Below are 12,833 nucleotides of genomic sequence, written 5' to 3' on the forward strand. Positions count from 1 at the left end.
AAATGAGTGACCTGTTTGTGCTGCTAATTAACTTTTTAATTAACTGCTTTTTTAAGATTTGCTCACCTGAATTTCTTCATAGTTCCTCTGAATTGCTTCATTTCTTTCCTTAAATGGCACCCAAACAGAAACGAAATGTGAAGTGAGGGAGCCAGCTGGAGACCACCTAAATCAGGGCCTCAAATTCCAACCAATTTCACTCCAACCAGCTGCTTAATGAGGTGCAGATTCTTGACGTTAATTAAACTCGTTCTTTAATTTCATAGCTTGTTGCTGCTCTCATGGTGCATTAGCAGACATTTCTGAAATTGTGGAGTTTCTATTTTCTGTTCAAATGTTTTGGGGACCTGAGCAGATCGACATTCCTGAGACCTTCACCTTTCTTTATTTTCAGATATTGTGTGATGGACACCTGTTGTTTTGGCTCATTTTATATCTCATTGTTGTTTGGCTGTTAATTAAGGAAAAATAAATAATTCAGGGGTCTGAGTCTTCAAGAACAAGTTCATCAAAATTAGTTCACATGAAGTTAATTAGCAGCAAAAACAGGGCACTCATTAAGAAAAGGGTTAGAATGAAAACCTGCAGGACCAGAACTGGCCACCCTGATGTAGTCCATGCATTTTCAGGTTGAAATGTATTTAACCCCCCAAGGTATACACCTGCATTTCTCCTCACAGTCTAAAAGATTTTCAGACACTTCTAAATTTTTGGGTATTTAGAGATTGTCGCCATTCTGTACATTGTGTGTCTGCCATGGCTCATATTTTAAAAATATTACCTTAAAAGCCCACAACTCTCCCCTTAAATTCATCCATCCATTCATTTATCATGAAATCAACCTAATCCTGCTCTGGTAAACACATAACTTATAGTCGTAATCTACACTGAGGAAGAGTTTACAAAAACAAAATAAAAAACATTTGCACAGTATGTAACAAAGAAGAAATGTGCTACGTGTTGCCCTTAATAATATTGTGCTAATGCTTCTTTTGTTGTGTTTTTGTAGACATTTGTGCAAAGATTAGAACTATAGAGTTCTTTAAAAAAAAAAAAAAATCATACAGATCATTTATTATAACATGCTTAGGGCTGTGATGGGCCAGACTGTCCACCGTAGCATCAAGTACCCAACAAAAACCAACTTTGGACAGGGTGGTAGCCCACCTGCAAGGCCCACTGTCACACTTTGACCAGTTCCAAATCACCAATTGCATTTTGGGGATGTTGGTGACCATAGACCAGGAGTCCTCAATCACAGTCCTGGTGGGCCGCAGTGGCTGCAGGTTTTTGCTCCACCTCAATGTCTTAATAAGCAGCTCTTATTGCTCAAGTAACATGTTTCTGCTTCACTTTAGTTGTCTCGCTCGTTAAGATTTTGAACCCTCATTGCTTATTTTAGTCTTAAATGCTGTATTCTTGTTTTTTAAATGGCTCCTAATTAGCAATAATATACAAATGACAAAAGAGACCAGCAGTTCCCCTTTTAGCTTATTACCATTTACACCTCTGTGTGTATTTATCGTGCACTATTGGGTTTAATTAAAAACTTGGAAGGAAAGTGAAGGACTGAGAATTAGTCCTCCATTTTAGCCTTCAGATCATTTGGATGATATCCTCAGAAAGGGGAAGAAAATCCAGGATATGAAAATGAGCTGACCTAGCAGAGTTAAAGCAACTAACAAGCCATGAAATTAAATTATTGGCAAGAATTGCTTTCTAAGTAAGTAACTGGGTTAGAACAAAAACCTGCTGCCACTGCAGCACTCCAGGACTGTGACTGAGGACCCCTGCCATAGACAGTGGGCAGATTCTGGATAGTAAACGAAGACCCTGTGTCTGGGGCTGCAGTGCTGACTATGGCACCATCATACCTCAGCAATGAACGTATAATGTTCACATTTTATTCTACCTGACTAAACACACTGTACTTTTTTGCAACATTTCTATTTTTAACGACCCAAACATATTTTATTCAATTCAACTTAAAGAAAACCTGTATTTTTCATTGGGAGAAATCCAAAACATATATCAGAAAAAAATTCCATAAAGAAGATAACTAGAGAGAAGATGAACTTAATATGTAATCGAATTTTCGTACTTCCATGATCTCTGCATGTGTACCGCAACCAATGTTTTTGGAACCTTCATTGGGAAGAAACACTACTTTTCCCTGATGGCAACATGAATTAAACAATCTACAATTCTCCGACTTAAAGTTTAAATCTGAAAAATATACTCGATCTCTTTTTGCTGTTCTGTTATTTCACCGAGTAATAATTTCCATTTGTTTGCACTAATGTGATCTTTACTATCCTTTTTTTTTTAAACTTTCGAATTTTTGTACTCTAACCTGCTCTGTATGTGTATCACGCCAACATTTTTGAATTCTTTACGACGTTCTACTTTGTCATCTACTCTTTGTCTTTTATTTCCGGCCTCAGGCGTGGGTAAATCGGTTGGCACAAAGTCTCATCTCGCAGGATGTGAAAGTGTCTCTCTGAAAAAAAATCACGTCTCGTCTCCTTCCAAGATTTTTTTTTTTTGTAATAGAGAGATATGAAAGTAAAAAAGAAAAGAAAACGAAACAGCCAAAGAGTACAACAGTTATTTTGGCAAATGAACAAAAACAGGCAGTCATGATGTTCAATGTACTTACTTTACCAAACAGTTCCATGTTGTTGTATTTCCTTGGAAAGAAATTAGAGGTGGAGAGAAGAAATAGTTCACCATTTTGTATCTGCAGAAGCAAATGTTAGTGTCTTCTATCGAAATGCTGCAGAAGCTCAAAATGACCACAACTGATGAAAGTGATAAATAACTGAATAACCAACGATCACTAAGGAATCACCTCCGATAGCAGCAAGGTCCAAAAGTATTTGGATGGTGACACAATTTTCATAATTTTGGCTCGGTACATCACCACAATGGATTTGAAATGAAAAAATAATCATAGGATTAAGGGTCGGCTTCCAGCATTAATTCGAAGGGTTTAACAGAAATAACATATGAGCCATTTAGGAAAGACAGACATTTTTATCCATGGACCCCCAATTTTCAGGGGCTCAAAAGTATTTGGACATTTGACTGAGAAGCTGTTCCATAGCCAGGTGGGAGCAGGTCCTTCATTATTTCATTAACTATTAAGCAGGTAGAAGGTCTGCAGTTGATTCCAAGTGTGGGATTTGCATTTGGACGGCGTCACTGTGAACTCTCAACAAAGAGCTGTCCATGCAAATAAAAACAGGCCACCGTTAGGCCGAGAAAACAAAACAAACCCATCAGAGAGATGGCAGAAGCACCAGGAGTGGTCAAATCAACCATTTGATCCAATCTTAAAGAGAAAGAGCACACTGGTGAGCTGAGCAACTCCAGAAGGCCTGGACAATCATGGAAGACAACGGTGTTGGATGATCACAGAATTCTTTCCTTGGTGAAGAAAACCCAGTTAATGTCATTTAGCTAAACCAAGACCACTCTCCAGGAGGTAGACCTATCATTGCCAAAGTCTACAATCAAGAGAAGAGTTCATGAAAGTAAAGACAGAGGGTCTACAACAAGGTACAGACCACTGGTAAGCTTCAAGCATAGGAAGGACAGATTAGACTTTGCCAGAAAATATTAAAGAAAAGAAAAAAAAAAAAAACAGTCCAGTTCTAGCACAATTTTCTTTGGACAAATGAAACTAAGATCAGTATGTACCAGAATGATGGAAAGAGTATGGAGAAGAGAAAGAATATCTCATGATGTGTAGCATACCAGATCACCTGTGGGACATGGTGGAGGTCGTGTTACGGCCTGATCATTTGTGCCTGCCAATGGACGTCACTCACTGATGTTAACTAATGATATGACTGCTGGCAGAAGTAGCAGGGTGAATTCTGAAGTGTCCAGGGTGCCATAGTGCCTTCTCAGATTCAGACAACTGCTGCAAAACTGATAGGATGACACTGCTCAGTACAGATGGATGATGAGCCAAAACATCGTGGGACAGCAAACCAAGGGCTTATCAACACCAAGATGTGGAAGATTCTTCAATGGCTGAGTCAATCAACGGACCTCATCCCAACTGGACATGCAGCTTACTTGCCGATGGCAGAAAGTCCAACAAACAAGCAGCACCTGAAGACAGAGGCCGTAAAGGCCTGGCAAAGCATCAGTAGGATGGAAACCGGACACTTGGAGAAGGCCGTGGGCTCAGACGTCAGGCAGTCATTGACAGTGCAGGACTTTCAACCAAATACTGAAAATGATCATTACATTTATGATTATGTTGGTCTAAATACTTTTGAGCTCTTGAAAATGTATAAAAATGTCTGTCTTTTCTAAATGGCACATACAATGTTTTTGTTAAGTACCTTGCAAGTCTACACTTCTATCACACCTTGAATCCATTGTGGTGGTGCACAGTGCCAAAATTATGAAAATTGTATCACTGTCCAAATACTTATGGGCCTGACTGTAACTGTATAACCACTAATCACTAAGGAATCACCTCAGATAGCCAACTTATCCTTACAACCATGGGCAAGGCAACCACAAAAAGAGCAGGACATCAGTTAAAAGTCATGGAGATGTGGATTCTTCCTTGGACAATGAAAATATCTTGTCTCAAACACATTTGCAATGACACAATTTGACATCTGATGGGCGTTGTGCCTATCCCAGATAACATGCAGGAAAGACGTCTGCAGCGGTAGAGACATGTTCTGTGAGCAGCACCTGCCAACACTGGCGATCACTTTGAAACTGAGCTTTTTAAAGACCAAAACAACAATCACCAGACTAGTTAAAATCCAGATATGACAATCTTGCCTTGGAGAGGACAGAATGGCTGATTAACCGAACATGTATGTCTCTATTATTAAGAATGACAATAGAATACTTTGACAAGAACAATGTGAATGAGAACCTGCAAACTCTGCACAGATGGCAGGCCCCTGAAGCTGTGACATAGCAGTGTTGACCACTGTTCCACCATGCCACCAATTCATTTTCATCCATATTTTGATGCTACTATACTCTAGTGATTTTAAAAAAGGGAAACTAAGATAAAATTGATAATCTTACATATTAGGGCCGCCCTGCCCGGGGTTTGCTTCCTGCCTTGCGCCCTGTGTTGGCTGGGATTGGCTTCAGCAGACCCCCCGTGACCCTGTAGTTAGGATATAGCGGGTTGGATAATGGATGGATGGACATATTAGGGCAAGTGTTCGCAAATGTATTCACAGATGGGCTCCTGCCTGATGCGGCATTGATTCTTGCCTTGTAGTCAATGCTGCCGGGATAGGCACAGGCATCCCAAAACTCTAACCTACATGAGCAAGGCAGAATGTGAATGATAGGGGGACATGCATTGGGGGGAGAACACGCAAACTTCACATAGACACTTAATTAAGTAGGACTTAGCGATTCAAAAGCAGGCACATTGGTCTGTGAGACAGCAGCACTAATAATACGTCACACTTATAGCTTTTCGTTTATATAAAGACGAAAAATACAAATACTAAAATAAACCAGTTGAATGAACTGACCTATCCAAATATACGCAAAAGTAAACAGAACATAGAAAATGTGGATAAAAAGATGTAGCATTGCTACCAAACAGTTTCACCACCTTAACTTGCATGTCCAGAATTTGGAATAACGTGCCAGTTTATATTATTAGCTATGCTATTTATTATTTAACGGACGCCATTTGTGAAAATTATAAGTTATTTTAAAGCTTGACAAGAAAGTATAACCTGATGAGTAAAGGGGACTCAGAAAGCGGATTTTATAGTATAAATACGAAAGACAGTCAAGCAAATGCACTCACACGTTAGCGAAGAGCCTTATATAATTTAAAGACAAAAGGTATAATTAATAGAGTAAGATCTCGCAGTGGGAGTACGTTAATTGCCTTGAATACAAAGATGATTTAGGACCGGACTTCTGTGCGGTTTAATCAACGTATTTTAGTATTTTCTTAATGAATTAACGCAGATGTCAGTATGGTGTCCTTAAACCGTCGCAGTGAAAAAATCAGATCACCGTAAAAATTAGATTCCTTAAAGACCCCGACATTAAATCTTATATATACTGCAAATAAAATGACCCGGAATAAACACTTGGAAGTGCTGTGAGAAATTCCTCAGAGAGAAGTGTGTGTGCGCAGTTTACCCCATGGTGATCTCTTAATGTTTAAATAGCACTGGCTCACGAAATCTTGCAGTAAGCACTTGCCACGAACACATACAAACCACTTTCTGTGAGGTTTAAATGAATGATATGCGTTGAGATGTATTTGAACATGATTTATCTAGAAGCTGCATACAAATATTGTGATTACTTACCGTTCAGATACACCGGACAGCTGCGCGCCTATTTCTTTTCGCTCCTCTTCTTCGCTTTCTCGGGGGCCGGCAGTATACTATTCAGGCTTCGCGGCAAGCCGGCCGCGTCACCGCCTATGAGCTCTATGATTGGTTGACAGTGAAATATTTTATCCAATCATGTGTCTGAGTGAAGAAAGCGAGGGTAAATGATTTACTTCCTGTTTGTTGGTCACGTGGCGTGTGAGCGCGCTGTAGGGGCGTATCTATTTGTGAGTGCAGGGCTGAGCTGCTGTGTTTGTGAGCTCCGATTTCAGTTCGTAATTCAGTCTTTTTATCTTAAGGCAGGTGATGCAGGACATCGTATTTATTGGGACACAATTAAGTGTTTTAGCTGTTGAATCCGAATGGTATACTTTTTCATGCAGTGGGATGTCTGGCACCTTCCTAGTAAGAAAACATAAACCAATAATTGAAGGGTTGTCGTGTCCATCCTGTTCAACGTGGAGGCTGGCCTGAGTAGAGTTTACATTTATGGAAAGCTGCTTTGACGTTTAATGTCTCATGCTCATCCTTGAGACGAATATGTAAAGTTACATAAAGTCATTTGAAAAAGTAAGTACATCCTATGGAAAATGATTCGTTTTTTCAACATTTTTGACAGGGCAAACAGTTCAGAGACTGGTTATGTACTTGAACAAATGACACATAGGCGTATCGTATTCATTCTCATACTATAAATTAAAAGAAATACGGAAAAAAGTAAGTCCACCTTTACATTTACCACCACTTCACAACCAGTCAAATTAGAATCTAATGTTCAATATTAGGTGCCAATGATTAGAGCCTCCTTAGGGTGTATGCAGGTGGACCCTGCAGATATCTAGGAGGTCTGGTGTGCTCTTTGCTATTGGTGTGTGTGGTGTCATCATGCCAAAACCAAACAAGTTCTCGAGGGCCAAGAAAGAAAGCTGTGAATGTTACAGGTATCTGGTCATAATTATATGTAATCAAACCTAAACGCAGGTAAAATAACCGACTACGCCACCCAGTTTTAATAAGGGTCTGGGAACTCTTGAACTTCAAAGATAATAGTGAACTGTGAAATGAAACACAATGAAAGACAAGGCAGCAATTTCAAGAAAAACAACAGTACCTTGTATTAGACCAGAATATATAAAATCTACCAAGATGATGAAAGTACATAAGAAACTAAAAATATCAGGAGCAAAGACCTTTTAAAACGAAAAACATACAGTCCATTCTCTGAAATATAACAATAGGGGGCACAACTTTTGATGCTGTGAAGTCCAAGTTGCACGCTGTGTTAACACAACAATTAGTATTCTAACTGTCCCAATGAAACTCTTTCTTTGCTGAATGATTGTTTCCCAACAGAAGTTTTGGTTTTTCTTTATGGCTTCACTCAGTCCTCTTGTGAATCTTCCACCTCACATTAGACCCGACGTCTCTGTGGTGAAACTGTCTCTTCCACCCTGGAGGTAGGTGTTACCGTCTGTGTGCCTTGCATCTTGTCAGCCACGTACCCTTGTCTGTCTGCAGTTGGTGGAATGATCTCAGTGGACTGTCTCTCTCCTACACCATCTGCCTTCTCACACCATCTCTGGACTCGCTCTGTCCCTTCTGCTCGCACTGTCCCTGTTCACACCATCCGAACACCACCCACTGCCCCGAAGTATTTACCTGCTTCAGTCTCTGCCTGGATCAACATGACAATTGATTAAACAATGGTTAATACCAAATTCCTCGCCTTATCACTAATGTAAACACATAAGAAAAAAATGAGTATTGTTGTCAGCTGTCAAGAAGTACATAATACCACTGCATGCTGATTAGAAACCAGTGTCCCCAGAACACTTTAGTTTTCAAACCAAGTAAATACAAACATTTTCCAAGGATGCAAGCAGTTCTGTTATCACAATCTTATAGGCTGATGAGATACACAGCAGTTTAATCTTCCAAGCAGGTGAGTCTTTTGCAAGACAGGTGAACAGACATCAACAATAACATGTAACAGAATTATTCAGGAGATTTGCCTTTTCACTTATCACCCTGGTCTGAGAAATGTTGGCTTTTTATATTTATTATTTACCTGTTTTTTTGCCCAAGAGAAAAAGAAAATCACCCATTTTACAAAACGTTCATCCCTCTGACATGAATGTCTGTGAGTCCAGCAAGGGTCTTAAAAAGGTCACTAAATAGTTTGAGATTGCACAAATTTGACTTGTATGTGAGGTGTGCCAAGAAGAAGCCTTTGCAGTCCACAAAGAACATCTAGGCAACGACCATTGGCCTCATGTATAAACGGTGCGTACGCACAGAAATGTTACGTAAGAACTTTTCCACGTTCAAATGGCGATGTATAAAACCTACACTTGGCGTAAAGCCACGCACTTTTCCACGGTACCTCATACCTTGTCGTACGCAAGTTCTCCGCTCGGTTTGGCAGACTGGCGGCACCCAGCGTCAAAGCAGTGTTACTGTTCCTGTGTGGTTACACCTTATTTTCCTATTGCGGCTTTATAATTACCCTGAAACTAACCACATATTGTTTATTAGTGTAACGCATCTGATTGTAATTAACGTGTAACAATATAATGGTCCAGGGAACAGCCATAGTATTCCAAATACCATAATTGCTTTAGCATTGTTACTCTCACTTCTCCTTCTTCTTCTTCTTTCAGCTGCTTCCGTTAGGAGTTGCCACAGCGGATCATCTTTTTCCATATTACTCTCACTGCACCACTCGGAGTATTTATATCACTGTATCTGAGTGTGAATCACAGCAGCAGCTGATCAGAAAGAGAATTATCGGTATACAGCTTCAAGGACACGCTGTCTCAGCCACGGCAAAACGTTTCAAAGCCTTTCCTGTACGGACCTCGCGGTTCAGAAACACTTTCATTTAAATAATCTACAAACCGGATTCCAAAAAAGTTGGGACACTATACAAATCGTGAATAAAAACTGAATGCAATGATGTGGAGGTGCCAACTTCTAATATTTTATTCAGAATAGAACATAAATCACGGAACAAAAGTTTAAACTGAGAAAATGTATCATTTTAAGGGAAAAATATGTTGATTCAGAATTTCATGGTGTCAACAAATCCCAAAAAAGTTGGGACAAGGCCATTTTCACCACTGTGTGGCATCTCCCCTTCTTCTTACAACACTCAACAGACGTCTGGGGACCGAGGAGACCAGTTTCTCAAGTTTAGAAATAGGAATGCTCTCCCATTCTTGTCTAATACAGGCCTCTAACTGTTCAATCGTCTTGGGCCTTCTTTGTCGCACCTTCCTCTTTATGATGCGCCAAATGTTCTCTATAGGTGAAAGATCTGGACTGCAGACTGGCCATTTCAGTACCGGATCCTTCTCCTACGCAGCCATGATGTTGTGATTGATGCAGAATGTGGTCTGGCATTATCTTGTTGAAAAATGCAGGGTCTTCCTGAAAGAGATGACGTCTGGATGGGAGCATATGTTGTTCTAGAACCTGAATATATTTTTCTGCATTGATGGTGCCTTTCCAGACATGCAAGCTGCCCATGCCACACGCACTCATGCAACCCCATACCATCAGAGATGCAGGCTTCTGAACTGAGCGTTGATAACAACTTGGGTTGTCCTTGTCCTCTTTGGTCCGGATGACATGGCGTCCCAGATTTCCAAAAGAACTTGAATCGTGACTCGTCTGACCACAGAACAGTCTTCCATTTTGCCACACTCCATTTTAAATGATCCCTGGCCCAGTGACAACGCCTGAGCTTGTGGATCTTGCTTAGAAATGGCTTCTTCTTTGCACTGTAGAGTTTCAGCTGGCAACGGCGGATGGCACGGTGGATTGTGTTCACTGACAATGGTTTCTGGAAGTATTCCTGAGCCCATTCTGTGATTTCCTTTACAGTAGCATTCCTGTTTGTGGTGCAGTGTCGTTTAAGGGCCCGGAGATCACGGGCATCCAGTATGGTTTTACGGCCTTGACCCTTACGCACAGAGATTGTTCCAGATTCTCTGAATCTTGGATGATGTTATGCACAGTTGATGATGATAGATGCAAAGTCTTTGCAATTTTTCGCTGGGTAACACCTTTCTGATATTGCTCCACTATCTTTCTGCGCAACATTGTGGGAATTGGTGATCCTCTACCCATCTTGGCTTCTGAGAGACACTGCCACTCTGAGAAGCTCTTTTTATACCCAATCATGTTGCCAATTGACCTAATTAGTGTTTATTGGTCTTCCAGCTCTTCGTTATGCTCAAATTTACTTTTCCAGCCTCTTATTGCTACTTGTCCCAACTTTTTTGGGATTTGTTGACACCGTGAAATTTTGAATCAACATATTTTTCCGTTAAAATGATACATTTACTCGGATTAAACGTTTGATCTGTCATCTACGTTCTATTACAAATAAAATATTGACATTTGCCATCTTCACATCATTGCATTCAGTTTTTATTCACAATTTGTTTAGTGTCCCAACTTTTTTGGAATCCGGTTTATATTTATTCTTAACTGGGAGTGTTGTGAAGGATAGAATAATTAAACATGTACTACGAAGATATTTCAATGTTCCTTAAACGTTTTGAAGAATCGCCGCTCTAAGCTTACAGTTTAACGTCTATTACAGAGCTGATTGTGTGGCGATTGGTTAGTTGGAGAAAGAAAAGCAAGGACTGCAGTGGCGGCTACGCCAATATATATTGAATATAAAACAAAAAGAGAAAATAACACAGCTAAAAACGCAGCGACAAATTTCGGCAAAAGTTAAATGCTTGTGTCATGAGCACGAGGCGGCTATGCAGTGTCTGCAACGGACGAGGCCATCCACCATGCATAAGCTACCTTACTGACGGGGCGAAGGAGCCACCGATTCTTCCTCTGCCCAGTGCCACCACAAGCCTAGAGCCGCCCCTGAGTACTGCTGCAATAAATTATTTCATCGAAGGTCGCACACAATCACTGCACCGTCAAACACATGTTTAATAATGTGCTTTAACTCCTATCATCATGAAAATGATATCACGTATACATCTCAGTATTTTAGTTATTCAGAGAGCTGTAATATCACGAATGTAATGGATTCTGTGTCTAGTTGGAGGAAGAGAGCCGGTTTAAGAAGCAAGTAGTGATTCACACACATAGAGCACATAGAAGATCAAATACAAAACAAAGCATTTAACGTGCGACTTTAATTACGATGTGATTTGAGAAACTGGTTAATTAAACGATTTTAAGAAGAAGTTCATGATGTTCTACTTTAATGACAAAATAAACTATGTGATTAAAGTGGAAATGTCGAGATTGAAGTTGACATTTCGTGCTTTTTCCCCACTGTGTGCCTTTTTTCTCTGTACCCTAATAAACTTTCATATGACACTCAGACAGTGGGCTAAAACTCGCCTTTTCACGGCGACTTTGATATGCGACTTCTTTTTTATTTCCGACACGTGCGATTTTGTGAACGTGAGCTTTCAAGTTTCTCCAACACGCTATATCACCCGATCAACTTCCTTTTGTTGACTATCCCACAGTTTCATTAAACAAATAGTATGTTTTTCCTTTGCCTCCACTTGGTATTCGCTGAAATTCTTATATTTTCCCCCGTGCTTTTCCTATTGTCTTTTCACAGAAGGCTGAGCTTAAGGGCGATTTATATTCATTTGCATATTCAAAGAGGCGTAATTCTGGGAGGAGTTGGGGCGTTATATAAAGCGCGTGCACGAGCGTTACTTTTCACGCTGATCGGGATTTATGTAGCGGAAGAACGTGGAAGTTGGAGTACGCACAGATTCCTGCACCTGGACTTTTCTGTGCGTAAGCAGATTTCGGCTTTTGTGCTTACACCATGTTATAGTGCGAGTTCTACGCACGGCGTTATACATGAGGCCCCAGGCCTTCTGGAACAGTGTGCTCTGGACAGATGAATCAAAGACAGAGTTGTGTGGCAATATTAGACATCAGTCAGTAAGTTATTGTCTTACCAGCTTAGTCCTGAACAGGTAGCGGGAGGCTGCTGGAGCCATCCCACCTAGCACAGGGTGCAAGGCAGGAACAGACCCAGTCCATTGCAACGTCAACACACACCAACCACACGCTAGGGTCAATTTAGGACTCTCCTGTTCATTGGACTATGCGAGAAAACTGGAGTAGACATGATTGGCACAAACCGAAGACAGCATTTCAGAAGAAGAACCTCATCCTAATATCGAAGACAGATACAACTTTATTTGTCTTTTAGGGGGGATTTGGCAGGATGGTGGAAATGTTCTGGTTTAGGGTTGTTTTACTGTAGGCCTGTGCTGTTTTTAGTGATTGGGTTAGCTCTAAATTATGCATCGTATCAAGGTGTGCCTGAAGAGAATGGGAGGTCATCTGCCCAGTAGTTGAAACTGAACTGGAAATGGACCAAAGCACTCTAGCAAATCCACCAAGGAATGGCTCAGAAAGAAGACATGGAGGGTAATGGATTGGCCTAGTCAAAGCCTTTATTTG

The 12,833-nt window shown here is 40.5% G+C and overlaps 1 protein-coding gene across 1 annotated transcript in view; it reads right to left on the bottom strand.

The window, feature by feature from the left end:
• Positions 1 to 6,435, bottom strand: part of exo1 (exonuclease 1) — a 33,081-nt gene extending 26,646 nt beyond the window's left edge. Inside the window, exon 1 of the mRNA XM_039738829.1 lies at positions 6,336 to 6,435. The gene's annotated coding sequence lies outside the window, so the exon portion shown is untranslated. The remainder of the gene's footprint in view (positions 1 to 6,335) is intronic.
• Positions 6,436 to 12,833: the final 6,398 nt, after the last annotated feature.

This window comes from Polypterus senegalus, chromosome 16, assembly GCF_016835505.1.
Source record: "Polypterus senegalus isolate Bchr_013 chromosome 16, ASM1683550v1, whole genome shotgun sequence".
In the NCBI taxonomy this organism is placed as follows: domain Eukaryota; kingdom Metazoa; phylum Chordata; class Cladistia; order Polypteriformes; family Polypteridae; genus Polypterus; species Polypterus senegalus.